Raw genomic sequence first — 11,445 nt, 5'->3', positions numbered from 1 at the left:
ATCGATACTAAGAAAGGAAAAAATCGATAAATAACTGTGCATTTTGCTAAAAATACGATAATTTCTTTCATCAATTTCTTATTAATTCACCTATGGTGGACCAAACGTGATACTAGATGCAGGAGTTGTTTTCAACACATACAAACGCCTAGCATTCCCAAAATGGTCACCCATCTGGTACTGGCCAGACTCATCGTTGCTTAACTTCGGGGTAATGTAAGCAATATCGGTTATGAAAAAGAAGTAAACCTCTTGCTTAATCGTCGAATTAAACGTTAAAAATACATGGCTAAATGAAGTTCATTTGGTCTTATCCAGCCCTCCGTAGTTTATTTTAAACTATCATTATTTTTTTTTTAATTTTGCTAATTATAGAGTGATATAAAATGTTGGAATTATTTGAAATTCGGGTACTTATATTATAATATTTTTGCATATTTTTATACCAAATCATCCTAAATTTTATTTAGACAAAAACAAAAATTAATTGGTTAAAAAAACTAAAAAAAACCCTAAAATATTTTAATGCTTTAGCGATCGAGACAAAAATGGCGGTGAATGGTGTAGTTTTAAAAAATTTTTAATTTTAAATTCTTTTAAAAATAGTAGAAAAGGTTTTATATTATTCTGATTTTCATTTGATAAAATTCAATCTTTCTGGAAAAAAATTTCTCAAGAATAATGGATTTTAATAGATTTTAATTCGTAAAAAAAAAAAACACCTACTTGTTTATTTTTCCATTTTTTGACCGTGCCTACTATAGCTACAATGGAAACAAAACACAGATTACATCAGCAGGAGCGAAGACACCCAAACATCAGGAACAGCCACTGATACGACAGCGACGATTCATAAGGAAATAGCCATCTAATAGAGAGAAGGCGAGGAGATTTCGGCAGATGGATATGAATATATGTGATAAAAATATTTATAAAAGGGCTACACGTGACAAACTTAGTCATTACTACACATCTGACAGCAAAAGTTTTCTATTGTTTACAACTGAACTATGTGTCTACAACTACGCCCGCGTTCGCAATATATAAGAGTTCGCCGCTTCAGCTGAGCAGCAGTGTTTGATGCGGCAACTCGTATGCTTTACGCTTCTCTAACAGTAGTAGTAGTAGCAGCAGCAGCTGCTTACTTGAACGTCTTCGCCTTTTATTTCTCATAGAAGCAGAAGCTGTTCGCCCACCGACGGCAACTTTAATAACAAAATTTTGATATTTTCTTCTCGGAAATCCTAAAACAAGAGATTTCTAATTATTCTCACCTTAAACAAACTTTAATAACAAGGACTTTGACATTTTCTTCATCTTGGAACATCCTATCAACAGGAGACATTTCTAATTATTTTCACTCTAGCAAACCTTAATAACAAGGACTTAGTTATTTTCTTCTCGGAAACTTCTTTAAAAGAGACATTCTCAACCAATTCGTTTCTTTTAAATAAATATTTAACTTAATACTCTGTCTGTCTTTCTTGCTACCATAATATTTGTTATTGTGACCGTCGTTATTGGGTATTGAGATATAAATGCTTTTACAATTATATATATTTTTATATACATTTTTACACAATAAATGTTTTGGTTTGCAAATATTTTTGTGTTTGGAAAAAAATTGTATTTGTTATTTATTTGCCCTTTTATTTGACTGAGAAGAAATTAGTTATCACCCCTTAACAATGGCGCCGTCAGTGTAAAGCAGAAGTGCCGCGTTCTGTTACTCTTACTTTTTAATGTATGCTTATTGTTCATTTATAAATTGCCGATTAACGTTTTTTTTCGAACCATAGAACTGCCATTAAAAGAACAAAAATGATTCCGGGTCACGTCAAGTACATTAAACGAACATTATTTTTTTTTCTCCTACTACGAGACCAACTTTAAGAGTGGAAACTAGACCAGACACAGGTAAATATGATTATCTGAAACCAAAAACAATGCCGAGAAAGAAATGGACCACAAAAGAAATTACGCACAAAGAGATCTAGTTACAAAAATAGAACATAATCCCAAAGTTAACAAATGATAATAATCTAATAATCAATGTCAATTCCCGCCCCTCCCTCTCTTTATATATATATATATATATATATATATATATATATATATATATATATATATATATATATATATATATATATATATATATATAATTCAAACACTACTGTGTTAAATGTTAGTTTTACTCAAACACTACTGGTTAAATGTTAGTTTTACTTATTTAGAACTGCTTTAAAGCTTCACCGCTCACTCATTTTGCGACCAAATTTCAAACAATTTTTACAGTTCATAAGTCATCTTCTCAGTTTGAGAAAATAATTTTCAATTTTCGTTCAGTAAAACAAAAGTTATAATGAAATTAGTGTGTTCAAAAATTCTCAGAATTTGTAAGGAACATAACGACAGTTTATTGTCCGATTGGTAGCTTGGTAGCAACCAAATCTGTTACGTTACCTCAAATCGGTTGGGAACAGCGGAGATGATGACGTTACAAGATATAAAAACAAAAACAAAAACTGTCGTTAATAATTCATCGCTGTCCCGATCTGTCGCTCAAATGTACTGTCGCTGATAATTCACCGTCGCTGTGCTCAAACGCTAACCAACCTTTCGCCTTTGCTCGCCGGCAAAAACTAAATGCTGAATGGACGCCACAATCCAAAGAGAGAGAGAGAGAGAGAGAGAGAGAGAGAGAGGGGGGGGAGAGATGGGGAGAGGGGGGAGGAGTAACAGGTGAAACAGAGAGAAAATATTTTAAAGCAAAGCCTGGAAAAATCATGGATTACAAAGAAAAATGCTAGCATGAAAAGTAATAGGGTTAAGATTAAACATATAAAAGTAAACTGACTAATTGTGAAAACTGGAAAAGAAAATAACAAGATATTCTAGTAAAAAATTTAATACATTTATAATTTAAAATATTGCAGCATTAATTAAGAATTGATTATATAATGTTAAATTGAATTTAAAAAAACTTAATGCTGCAATATTTTAAGTTACATCATATTGGTTACATCAGCTTCGGTTGATACAATACAAAATGGCCGCGAACAGTCCAACAGAATAAAAAGAGTGATGTAAGAAAGCACCAACCACACCTCCACTAGATGTGTGTGGAAAATGCTCGGATTTCGGGGAGGTTTATTGTTACTCAAATTTCAGAGAAGACAAATAGTCAGTGATAGCGATGAATCGATGGTAAATGGTTTCCGCGATAATTCTAAATGATTTTGCAACAGTCATCAGATGAGGCAGAGAGAACTAAAAATCTGGGGAGACTTGTTGTTACTCAGGCTCCAGACCCCCCCCCCCCCGAGTTGTTACCAGTGAGCGATCACTGATAATAACTTGTGTGAGAAATCCCAGTTAAATTACAGCAAAAACTTCCCTGCAACCTCTTCCCTGCAACCTCTCTCCCACAGGAGAGACATTGTGAGCCTGTCTTTGTTTTATCGTTACTTCCATGGTAAGTGCTCGTCTGAGCTACAATCTCTGTTCCCCTCTCGCTAATCTTTCGCGATAACACCCATCTAGCATAAACCACTGTCCAAAATTTTCCCCACTCTTTATCTGTGCCAAAACCAAAACGTAGATTCCATGAACAAAGCCTGTGGAACTCTCTTCCGTTTGCCTGTTTCCCGCCTGCCTGACTAATACCTGGATGTCTTCAAGTCCAATGTAAACAAATCCTGATGAACTGCCTCCTTAAGTAAGACACTTTATCAAATCTCCAATACTAACGATTACTACAATACTATCCCATTAATTACTGTACACGCAATAACCCTTATCCCCGAGTGGCTTCCAGGCCTTGATAAATGGTGACTACCTTATAAAAAAAACAAAAAAAACAAAACAAACACAACAACAACAACAACAACAACAAGAATATCAGCAGCAGCAGAGAGGTGACAGTGACTAAGCGGTTAACGACACGGACTGACAACCTGGCTGTGCCGAGTTTGAATGCAGTTTGTTACACAGAAGCACATTCGCTTAATGATGTTGTCAACCTTCACGTGGTTCGTCCTGTAAATGTCCGATGAAGAATTCTAACTAGAAAGATATCGGGGAGATGAATGCCAACAAACATCACCTGATTCATTCGAAATAAATGAATGAATGATACTCAACAATCACAACAAAATGCAATTCATTAAACCCAAATTTAATCCTAAATCCAGGATGGTAGCGTAAAAAAATCGCCATTAACACCGCGTGAAATTATATCTACTGTAATAGGTGTATCAGAAATTTGGAGGAATTTTTGACACCCCTAACAGAAAACTGCGAATAAAATATAAAAAAAACTCGTAATTTCTCTTTTTAAAGTGGGTTGTTTATTTTCTGTATGGAATATACTTCCAAAATAAACTATTAAAGTTGTTTAAAAAATAATAGAAATATTATTTTTTATTAAAAAAAAAAAACAGTGTTTACAAAATGTTTACAAAATGCCGGCGTGCTTTCATGCAGCCATTTTTTACGTAATAAAATCAGTAGAATTTTACGAGTTAAATATTTTCAATTTTTTAACTTTAAAAATCTATCAACATTTTTCTATTGGTTCAATTTTTACGATATTTTCAGAGTCAATGTGAAATTTTATGCTTTTTCCAATAAACCAAATATAATATTTTAGAGAAACGTTTTTTTCAAATCCCCCCCTCCATTTTCAAATGTCTATTAAAATTTTAATAATTTATGTGCCAAAGTTTTATATATCACAAATTGAAGATAAAAGATCAATAAATATTCTAATTTAAAACAAAAAAAAAAGAATAGTTTTTTGGAAATTTACCTGTAAAGTCCAAAGTGTAAAAAAAAATTTTTTTTAAACCACGTTGATCTTTTTTTTTAATGAAAGCTCATATTATGCTTACATCGTCAAGTAAATACCAGACGCTGACGGCAAATTTTTCTATTTCATTGAATGTTTTCTTTTTTAGATATAAAAAAAATTAGTCGATAAAGAATTATTAAAATATATCAATCAAAAACTCGTGTATTTCATTAAGAGAATTTTAAAAAAATCGATTAAGCAGATTTTTTGTTCTAGGGGAAAAACATATAAGTGAATGTGTGTTTTCTTTTTAACTACGGAGGATGAAAAATACTAATTTTGGGTAAAAAAAGGAGACGAATCCGTATTTCATAAATATCATTTTAGCAGCAGCATCGCGCAAAACACGTTGCGAAAATGCGATTTTCTACGGCCCTCGCTTTAAAAAATCATTTTATTCAAAAAATACATGGAATTTAAAATATAAATATGGACAAATTCTTAACAATGAAGAATGGAACTACCCATTTAATAGTATATTTTTAAGTGATTTTTTGCCATCTATATATTTATAAGCAAGTCAAAATATGTTGATTTTCTTTATATTTTTTTTAAAGAAAACCGCGTAAAAAATATTGCATAATTTGCTATTAAACCTGTTATTTTTTAAAAATTTGGTCTTTGCTCCTTTAATTGAAAAAAAATTAGGGTTTAAATTACATTTTTCAAGTAGTTATAAGCTTCGAAAAATAGTAAGTTGAATTATTAAAGTGCTGATCATAATTTATAATGGCCACTTTCTGATACACCTACTGCTGTAATGTTTATTTTCGTGAAATAAAGATTAATTGAATCATTAAAAGTATTTTTTCTATATGGCGGCCATTTTGGGTAACATAAACGGAACTGTTGCCGGACAAGGATGACATACAATGTATGATTAACAAGAAAAGTTTTTTCGTATGCATTCGAAATTCAAACGAAATGAGCGAGATATTGGAACGGTTCCTATGCTACAATTGAATCAGAAATCCTAATTTAAATTTAGTGTGAGCAAAAAAGGCGAAATCATTAAAATAAATGTGAGAACACATACACGAATAAAAATGATAGAAAGGTAAATATCGAAAAACTATTTAAAAAAACCTTTTTTTATTTATTTATCATGTCATCCCATATGGTCTAGTGGTTAGGATTCCTGGCTTTCACCCAGGCGGCCCGGGTTCGATTCCCGGTGTGGGAAGGTCTTTTTTTTTATTTCACAGAATTGCGTTTTAGTTAAGGTTTATACAGGGTGGGACAGAGCAACTTGCTTATTTGAATATAATTGATATTCCAAATAAGCAAGTTGCACTGGCCCACCCTGTAGTACGCGGATATGACTGGAGTGCATACGAGAAATAACTGTTTAGTTTTTGAGGGAAGGACGATTTGGTTGTTTTATTTTACGGCATAACTCCTTTTCTGGATCATGAATTATGGAAAAGGTTTTATGCTTCAAGTTCTTTAGGCGCTGCCAACCGAATGTGAATAATTGTGAAAAAAGGAGCGCATGATTCCGTGACGTCAGACTTCTATTAACTATACGAACTGTGGAAAAGCAGAAGCGACTTAATGATTTCTTTAAAACCTTTGTTTATCTTTTACAAACTGCAATTAATAATTAATCTCTGTTATAATTTTGTTAGGTTTTAAGATTTACAGTTTAATGATTAATAATATTATAAACATTTGTATATTAAATATGAAATACGGTTTTACTGAATGTTCATGCTCGGCTTCCATACTTTTGTTCGGTAAAAAGAGACAAATAAAATATGAGAGGGACTACAAAACAAATAAAATAGCTGATAAGAGCCATGTTTATATGAAAACTTAATATTAAAAAGAAAATTTAAACACAATTAATTAAAAATCTATGTTGTAACGGAACATTTTGAAATAATAGAATTTTAATCGTTTTGATCTTTAAAAAATGTATTAATTTTTAGGAAGTTTCTTTTTCTTAGCAATTCAACTGATTATAGTGTATATTAATTAGAAAAAAACACTATTTAAAAAATATGTATATTTAAATTAAAAAAAATATATTTTTTACTTAGTTGAACTCTTCTGTTTCATAATAAATACAAATTTCGATAGATTTAAATATATTTTGTTCAAATTTCGAAAAAAAAATATGGGGGGGGGGACACGCATTAAAAATATATTTCCCCTCGTATATTTTACGGAAACTGAATTTTATATGTAATTTCATTCTAAAATGTATAAGCATCGAAAATTTAACGAAAATCTGATCATTAGTTGATTTTTGCTAGATTTATTAAACACGGGTATGTTTTCACGTTCGGAATGCTTACTACATGGGAACGTTATTTTAAAGCGCCAATTATGTATATGTTATATAGGAGTTTCATTAAAAGAGAGTCTTAGAGAGAGAGAGAGAGAGAGAGAGAGAGAGAGAGAGAGAGAGAGAGAGAGAGAGAGAGAGAGAATTTTATTTAGAGGGATGTTGTATCTTAGAGAGAGATGTTCGTGTTATAAAGAATGTCGTTGTTTCTGTTATGAAGTGTTGATGGAAGCTCTTTGAGTGAGGAGATAGTCTTCAGACAGTCTTAGTGTAGATATGAGATGTAGTTCACATTGTCGATATGAGATGTCGAGACGGGTATGTAAGATGTGTATGTTAAGACATTTTATAACACAGATATATAGACATATAATAACAATTTTCACTTTACCTTTCGGTAGAATCACAACACAAAGACGACGTTTATACAAACAAATGATGGGTTTATTTCTTCTCACGACCGGCCGTGGTTTTCTCGTCAAGAATTCAAAGCTTCATATATTAAGTTTCAAAGTGACCGTCTCGTTTCTAGACGTTCGAATGTCAAACTGCAGACTATCGTCTGCCGTTCTCAAACTCCCTCTTTGTTTCTCCCAGTTTCTCCTCTCTTAACTCTAAAGTTTTCTAACTATCTCTAGAACTTTCTATTTTCCATGACGTCATACACACGTGTTCTGGACATACGTGTCCAAAACTTTTCCTTTTTTTTTTTACAAAAGGAATTTTAACCTATACTTAGTAACCTATATTTCCAATATGTTAAAACATGTTTATTAAATTAGCTTGTAGCTGCATTCTTTCAATTGAATTTTCATAACAAAATTGACAGTGCACATTCTTTTCTTGAAACTATTTTATCTCTAAGCTGTTTTACATTCCATTTTCTAATTCTCACACGTAATCTATTTCTAAACCTAAATTACGACGTTCGAATTTCGTCTATGCTATATCATCTTCATTTTAACTAAATCTCTCTATTTTTATACTTACATGAAAAGGGGACAGCCCTTATTATGTAACATATACACGATTTTCGTCTCGCAATTTCATTATTTTCGTACAATGAAAAGATTTATAAAAAAATTATTACTAGTTTATTTTGCCATTCTTCTTTTAAATGGTACAAAAATAATATTGATAATATCAATTTATGATAAAGTTACATTGTTTTACATATGGGGGGGGAATTCTGTGGTGACTTTTGGAGATGCCTAAAGTTCTTTATATATTTAAATTGTTATGGCTTGATTTGGTTTAGTCTGGCTGTTTTTTGTTTTACAGGATATCAAACCATTTCGCGTTGTTTAATGCAGAATCCAATAATTTTGTTTAAAAAAAGGTGTCATGCTTCAAGGTAGAAAAAAGATGGTGGCCTATTTTTTCGTGCCGATGTGGATAGTAAAACAAACCCCGAATTTTTTTTCTCATAATCAACTCACGCCGTGATTTTGTGACTTTGCCGACCTTTCTACTCCTTCTTTTTCCAACTCGGACACAGATCAACTTTTGACTCCTGAAATAAATTCTTCATTGTTTTGTTTTAAAAGCGCTTTTGTCGTTTATTCCTTGCTATATATTCGACTGACAATGAATTATTTTATAGGTGTACAAACAAGCATTTCCCTAAAACATAATTTACGATGAACAATGAATTTTATTTTAAACATATTCGAAAATTAAACAAAATGAGTGAGATATTTGAGCAGCTCCTATGTTATAATCGAACCAGAAATGCTAATTTAAATTTAGTGTACCAGACAGAACGACAGCGATAAGCAACTAAAATAAATTTGAAAACGCATAAAAAATAACAATAAAAATGAAAGAAAGGGAAATATCGAAAAGGTTTAAGAAACGGTTTTCAATTGTAACTGTGTCTTACCATATGGTCTGGTGATTAGGGTTCCTGGCTTTCACCCAGACGGCCCGAGTTCGATTCACAGTGAGGGAATTTTTTTTTTCTTAGAAGCACGCTGATATTTCGATAAGGATCACACGAAGATAACTGTTCACATTTTAGGAGAGGAAGGGTTTGGTTTCTTGGTTTTACTGAAAACAACTTTTGTCAGGTTATTTAACACCGAATCCAGTAATTTTTGAAAAAAAAAAAAAAATTATGCTTCAAGTTAGAATGAGGACAGTGGTATTATGTCATGAGGTTCATCGAGAAGAATGGCTGCGATAATGAGCGATTAAGACGAGAACAGATTCATAACATGCTTTATTTATGAGACGCCATTACAAGAAAATTAATAAAAACTAAGGGTAATAACTCTTCTCTATTGGCGTCTTGCTTTAACGTGTGAGCTATACATATTACATCATTACCACAACACTTCCCTTCCTCAACTGAGAGTGAATTCATCTGATTACTTAACAAAATTTTATTTTAGTTTTTATTCATTTTATTTACTTATTTACTTATTTTTGTGTTAATAGTAGTATATAGAGTATATTTGTCCAAGAGTCTTATAGTATAGTCTACTCTCTATGGGATCTGTATACATCTTCGGAATTGTAGCAGTCCAAACTTGCTACAATCACAGGCAGGAGCTAATTCTCGTGGTTCGAGATTTGAAATCCATCCCTGGCTTGTCCAATCACAATCCAGCTCTCAATCACGTGACCGAGTACATAAAAGGCGAAATCGCAAACCCTCTTCCCATGTTTCTCCCTGGCTTCAGCTAGCGGCAGACATTCGCCTAGGCCTTTGGCCTCAGGCCTAACGTGAGTACAACAAGCCAACATGGCTATCGTCAAAACTTGCTTCCACATGCACTTCACACACGTACTCTTTCCTACTACGAGACACTACCAATTTGTCCCACGCTCATACACACGTAAACACATTGAACCCCCCCTCTCTCTCTCTCTCTCTCTCTCTCTCTCTCTCTCTCTCTCTCTCTCTCAACAGGCTTTCGAACGTCTAATCTTCATCTCCACACCAGGAACTCTTTTCACTACTACTATAAATCCAAGTGCATACGGATACTGAATTCTCCTCCTAACCCTAACACAAGAGAAGTGTGGTTAGAGATTGCTCAACTCTTGCCACTCTTGTACACGCTACTAACGAAGATGACAAATAAAGTTGCTTTTGAATACAGAATGAAACTTCATTTCGTAGTCTCTTATTCTATAGAATCTTCTTAGCTCGGAGGCAGATGTACAGGATCCTCTCGTGTGTGATTCAGTGGTTGTTTTTTTTTTTTGTCTGTGTAGACGAAACCTGGCTCTCAGACCCCTTTCTCTTTTGTCTGGCTGTTCTGAAGTGGATGTGGTATGGGAATATTGCTATAGTCTAGTGGTTTATTGTTTTTATTTCTCTGAATTGTGTTCTAAAGGTTATAGTACGTTGTTAACCAACATTGAGCCCGGCTAATACCAGATGGGTGATCATTTGGAAATTCTAGACGCTGTGTGTGCTCTCCGCTTATCTCAGCATTGTTTCCAGTCGTCCTGAACCCCATCTTGTCACTAGTATTTAACAACGCTGACACAATAGAGGTGTCGTTAGAGATAGCTCAACTCTTGCCACAAAAAAATTCACGCGCAAGCACCCTTACACTGCGTATCCATAGTCTGTCAAGACTGAAGGAAGCGACCATATTTGCATATAAAGTATTGACTCCATTGTGAATTTTAGACACAACTTCTTGATTATAGTGTGGGCTATGTTTAGTTTAATTTAATTTTATGCTAAGACGGTAAGAACGAAGTAGAAGTCCGTCGGGAAAAATCGGATACCCAAGTGCTGGTAATATGCTTTGGCTTCCTTCTATATAATGTGTCTGTTTGCGTCTTGCTCTAATGTGTCTGTGGCTATGTTCTAATGGCCTTTCTTTGTTTGATTGCGCGTTTGCCATTTTCTTTACCGATCGCTTTCTTTTCTCGTAGTCAACCTAAGCACCATATTTTTTTTCATTGTGACTTGCTGTCACGTCTGGATTGGCAACCAATTCGTAATATTTTCTGTTTTTCTTCTATATAATGTGTCTATGTGCGTCTTGCTCTAATGGGTGTGTGGGTGTGTTCTAATGGCCTCTATGTGATCGTCTCTCGAACTCGGCCGCGTCCATCTTTCCCCATTTCATTATATACACAAGTCTTTTAGGTACAGTTTATATACATTTATACAGCCTGGCGTGTAAACACGCGGTCGAGCTCCTTTAAGGACCCTTAAGTTGTGTATTATACCTTAGTAGTTCTTAACTGCGCGCGTGCACGCGTGTGCGTGTGTGAATATATACGCATTAAGTTCTCACACCTGTGAATATATACACATTAAGAGTTCACCATACGT

The 11,445-nt window shown here is 33.4% G+C and overlaps 1 non-coding gene across 1 annotated transcript; it reads left to right on the top strand.

Annotated features, from left to right (window-relative positions):
* The first annotated feature begins 5,963 nt into the window (after positions 1 to 5,963).
* Trnae-uuc (transfer RNA glutamic acid (anticodon UUC)) lies at positions 5,964 to 6,035 on the top strand. Its single transcript has one exon. It is a non-coding gene; the product is annotated as a tRNA-Glu (tRNA).
* Positions 6,036 to 11,445: the final 5,410 nt, after the last annotated feature.

Source organism: Euprymna scolopes, chromosome 32 (genome assembly GCF_053919585.1).
Source record: "Euprymna scolopes isolate OS-2025 chromosome 32, ASM5391958v1, whole genome shotgun sequence".
Taxonomy (NCBI): domain Eukaryota; kingdom Metazoa; phylum Mollusca; class Cephalopoda; order Sepiida; family Sepiolidae; genus Euprymna; species Euprymna scolopes.
Note: the sequence above shows the minus strand (reverse complement) of the source record. Positions and strands in the feature narration are given on the sequence as shown.